The sequence below is a fragment of the Pinus tabuliformis genome, chromosome 1_2 (assembly GCF_031772625.1).
Source record: "Pinus tabuliformis cultivar Carrire ecotype Pingquan chromosome 1_2, CPIR1, whole genome shotgun sequence".
NCBI lineage: Eukaryota > Viridiplantae > Streptophyta > Pinopsida > Pinales > Pinaceae > Pinus > Pinus tabuliformis.
The window spans coordinates 1,131,569,420-1,131,574,567 of NC_142298.1; the positions used below are offsets into that span (position 1 = coordinate 1,131,569,420).

The following is a 5,148-nucleotide window of genomic DNA, read 5'->3' on the forward strand; positions in this document are numbered from 1 at the left end:
CACTTTCAGAACTGCATTCTTCATATCTGTCTTCACCTCCTCCATATGAATATTGTCGGACAAAATGATACAAGTGATGCAGCGGCCTTAGCTCTTGGAAATCCCATTGTTCTTCTACAACTTTTCGCTCTGTTTGCCTTTGATAACGCGGGTTCAATCCTCCATAATAGTGTAAGAGGCTCGAAAACATATGATAAGCCAGAAGATTGGCCACTAAACCATAGACACTGTGATCATCTCCATGAACTGGTTTTTTCCACAAAAGGCTTGATAATTCGCTATGCATGGTTTTGAACAAAATCCCTTGCTCCACAAAGTAGTTCAACTCTTAATAGGGGTAATCTCTGTTCACAAGTGCATACCTTGGAGTATGAATGCGAAATTTATGAAGGCGCTCATATTTAACCAAAACCTGATCAACTTCTTTTGGGTATTCCCATATACCCTTTTCTGTGCAGCAGTGATAAATTTTTTGATAAGATTTTCCTTTGCTAGCGCAATGTTCTTAGCAACAGAACAGGTGCTCAAATGCCGAAGGTCCCCTGCCGCCAGCATGCAGTGCAAAGGCCAAAATGACAGCTATAGGCATGCCAACCACATAATATGCCCCAAGACTTGCATAGGCACCCAACGTTTGCCATCCACATCCTCTAGCAATACCTGATAGAACACCTTGGATGGCATCCATAAATGTTGAGGGTACAAGCAGTGGCATCATGGTTGAAATGCATTCAACTACCTCTACTTCATTGCTATAAGCATAGCCCCATACATTTCTGATAGAGAGTAAAATATATCCTATCATAAGAGCCTCAATGACTGCTACACAAACCCCGACACATACTGATAACTGTGCAGTGCGTGAGCGTTCAGCTCCTTGTTCATTGGAAACTTGTGTACTTACAGCAGCACCTACGCCAAAGGGGATCATATATGCAACTGCATCAGTGCTAAGACAGATGGAGATAACTGATATCTCAAGTTCAGGCTTAGGCAACAAACTGGAGAAGAGAACAAGCATTTCAAAAGACCAATATTCCAAGCAACGCATTACTGCAGATGGAATAACAAGGTTAAGAAAGTTTGTAATGTCATATAAAGCTTCCCTTGAGACAAATGTCCATATCTTCTTGCATGCAGGGCAAAATTTAACATAAATTGATAGAAGTGCCACATTTAGCCAATTAGAAATGCTATTTGCAAGCGCAGCCCCTTTATTACCTAATTCAACTTTGAACACCAATACCCAACAAACGGGAACATGAACGTTATCATAAATATTTTACAAATCTTTCAATCCATTGTGGCGCCCTGCTTTGTGAAAGAAGTTACAGATTGTGAAAAGACAATCCCAAATATCAAACACTCTATGACTTATAAAATTTAATAGGTTCTTTGTCTAGAGGATTCAACACCAAATCTCCTGCAAGTCTCCCACATTAGTATGTACATCTTTCACAATCACCCACGAACCAGAATTCAGAGATAACTCCCTTAACGTATTTGATGCCAATCCCACAATAGCTGCAACATCATAGGGTGCCTCCTTGGACACACTGTCACTGCTCTCATCAACATTCCTGGAGGGAAGCAAAACTCTATACAATAGGCATGCTAGGATTTGGACCTTCGCTGAAAACTCGAACCAATTCCCAATTTTGTAGCACGCTACAAAACCACGCAAACAGGTAGCGCTGCGAAACTGCTAAAATAATTCAGGCGCTGCGAAAACACCCATTCTTTAAGCTAGGCTAAAAAAAAAATTTTACTACAACATTTTCAGTGATAACACAATGTGTCCCAATAACTTTCCTTTTTCTAAAGAAAAAATAGATTTCTTGGGATTCAAAGATAGTCCATATTTCCTACACTTCTCAAAACTCTTTTTCAGATGTTCCATATGCTCCTCATTTGACTTGGCGAAAATTCAATGTCCCTAGCTCTTTGGAATGTTGCACCTACATTCATTAGCCCAAAGGGCATCTGAGAATACATGAAGGTACCTCAAGGGGTTGTAAATGCAGTCTTCTTCTGATCCTCCTTATCAACAACCACCTGATTATATTCAGAGAAACCATCAACCATTGGCATTCTGAATGATCCAGTTACCTTTTGCAACACATGATCCATTTTAGGTAATGGATAGTTATCCTTTAAGGAGGTTCTGTTCAAATTCCTAAAATCCACACATAACCTTATTTCAGAATTTTTCTTCCTTACCGGTACTAAATTGGCCACCCAATCAGAGTATCATAGTGGAACTATTATCTTGGCATCAAAAAACTTCTTAACTTCTTTTTCAATTAATGGCAAAAGCAAAGGATTAATCTGCCTAAGTTTTTGCTTAAATGGTTTAATCCCTTCTTTCAAGGGAATCTTGTGCTGAATTATTTTCACATCATATGTCTTGAGATCCTCATATGACCAAGCAAAAACATCAGTGTACTTCTTAAAAAGCTCAATATACCTTTCTTTATAATTAAATGGAACTCCCTTAAACAATTTGACTAGCTCGGGCTCCTTCTGGGTCCCAATGTTGCAATCTTGGACCTGTTCATCCTAAGAAACTTTTTTCTGAACCAACAACTACATCATCAGAACTAAAAATTATTTCCAAAGGGACAAGTCCTCTTGGAAAAACAATATCCTTCAATTGAATGCTATTTTGATTAGCTATGGACTTTTTATAATCACTTAGTTATGCATTTTTTTGTTACTTCATCCCCATCTTGATTAATTTCGGTGCATTGAAAGTCTTCAATCATCGTCAAGAACTCCTTGATTTACTGATCATCCTTGAAAACCTGCCAATGCTTTATGTTATCTGGAACAGACGGTTTGTACTTCATTTTTACCTCATGCCTCAGTCTTGGATTTATAGGAGGTTTGAAAGTATTGGTTGCAACAGCCAATGAGTCTACTAACCTGTTCCCATCTCTTGGAACGAACTATATATTGAAAGCATCAAAGAAATTCTCAACTAAATCCCAAAATTCATTTCTATATGCCCTGAGTCTAGGGTGTTTTGTTTGACAATTATTTTTGATCTGCTTTATAATCAATTATGAATATCCAAAAAAAGAGGTGGATTGAACCCCCATTTATTTTGTTGTCTGAAGAAAAATGATTAAGGATTCATACTCTGCCACGTTGTTAGTTGCTTCAAATTCTAATTTAAAAGAAATGGCATTATGTTACATATAGGTGTAATCAATAGGAAACCAGCACTTATGCCCTCCTTAGATTAGGCACCATCAAAGAAGCACTTCCATACACCTTCTATTTGCAGCTCTATATTTACACATGCTGAAGTTAGCTGCCTTTGATTATCTTCAACAAGTTCTGCATTATCATGCAACATAAAACAAGAGAAATCATCTTTTTCTTGGCTGTACACAGGTGAATTACTTGCTCCATTCTTTGTAATTGTCTTAACAAACCTTGTTTCTCTATACAACCTTCTCTCTTCCCCACCAAAAACTGGTATAATAGCATAAGTAAAGTCCAACTTCAGAACTCCCCCCAATTTAGCCCCCCATGATCTAGATAGCAACATTCCAAACCTAGCAGGGATATCTGCTACTACTACATCCATTACTAAGCTTCTGGCTGGGATCTGGGCTAATGACACCACCATATCCTTAATGACACCAAGACACTTGACCTTATTTGAATCGAAGGAATATAGGTCTCTGTAGGGCTTAGTGATTTGTAAATTCAATTGTTTCATCACTGATAGTGGCATGAGGTTATGCGAAGCTCCAGAGTCGAGCATGCAGTTATGCAAGATGAAGTCAAGAATCAATAAAGAAAAGTAGAAACGGGGGATTGAAGAATATACCTCCTCGACATGTGGGCCAAAAAGAACTACAAGTTTATATTCTTGTAGATTCACATTATCATTCACATTTACGTTTTGAGACAAGTTGATAAACTCAGCAATTTCCTTTTTGTAAGCTGGTTTCTTGACCAACTCTGTGAGAGGTACTTGAATTTTTATTTTCTCTAATTCTTTAGTGAGACTAAATGCATGGAGCTACCTTGCATTCCTTTCTGTTTCTTCTTCACTTCTCCTCATAATTGGAATTTCTTCTGGAATGGAAACAATTCTTTCTAAAGGAATTTTATCAGTTTTATCTTGGGAAGACCCTCCTTGATGCATCTGAGTGTTTCTATTTACACTCTGTTGTTGCTTTCCTTTATTCAGCTATTTTGCAGGATATGCCTCTTGTGGAGTCGCCTTTTCTAAGGGAACAGAAACCTGCTACTCACCTTCATTTTCTTGAACTCTAGATCTTTTTCTTGATCTCAAGTCATACTTCTTGTGCAATTCTGCCTGCATAAAATTAGTAAACTAGTTCCAATACTCATCAATTTCATTTTCATCAAAAGTGACATCTGTTTTAGTATATTCTTCTTCAACACCTATTTCATCTTCGCCCCCTACATACAATGTAGAAATATGGTCATCATGATCTTTAGAATATTCTTTTGATGCTTCACGAGGATCTGCCTCTAAGTAGAGTGGCGCTTGGACTTGATCTTGATCCTTTCTTTCCTTCTGCAGAATCTGCAAAGATTGCCTTCTGTATTGGGGATTAAAACCTCTATTCTGTTGTACTTTCCTGTGAGAATTTTTATTCTCCAGTTCCAATTTAATCAATTTTCTAGACAAATTTTTAATCACCTTGTTCATATCCTCCAATATATGACTTTGAGATGATTCCTTTTTGGACTTTCCCTTATCTTGTGCAGGTTGTGTCTCTGGTGCTTTGTCTGTAGCCACCTTATTTGATTCTATCTCTAGAGCATCAGTTTGAGTCTGGTCAAGGGTTGGGGATCTTCTCTCCCTTAACGTGAATCCAAAGTCTGATTCAAATTCCCCTGCAAAAGTAACTTTTTCACCAGTAGGAGGGGGCTTCATCTCCACTAGAAGATTGTTGTAAAGCTTATTAAACCTTCTGATGAAATCAACAATGATTTCACCATATTTCCTTTTGATGGAATTGAATTATGTAAGAGAATATCCATGATCTCGTTTCTCTCCCCATCTCTAGGTGAATTGGCACTCTATCTCTTCCCATGTAGGGATAGAGTTATTAGCAAGCCCTTTAAACCACTTTCTTGCTTCACAATCTAAATATTGCA

General features: G+C 37.9%; 1 pseudogene; it reads right to left on the reverse strand.

Moving 5' to 3' along the window:
• Nucleotides 1-505: 505 nt before the first annotated feature.
• LOC149210150 (protein DETOXIFICATION 16 pseudogene) lies at nucleotides 506-1,051 on the reverse strand (annotated as a pseudogene).
• Between the last annotated feature and the right edge of the window lie 4,097 nt (nucleotides 1,052-5,148).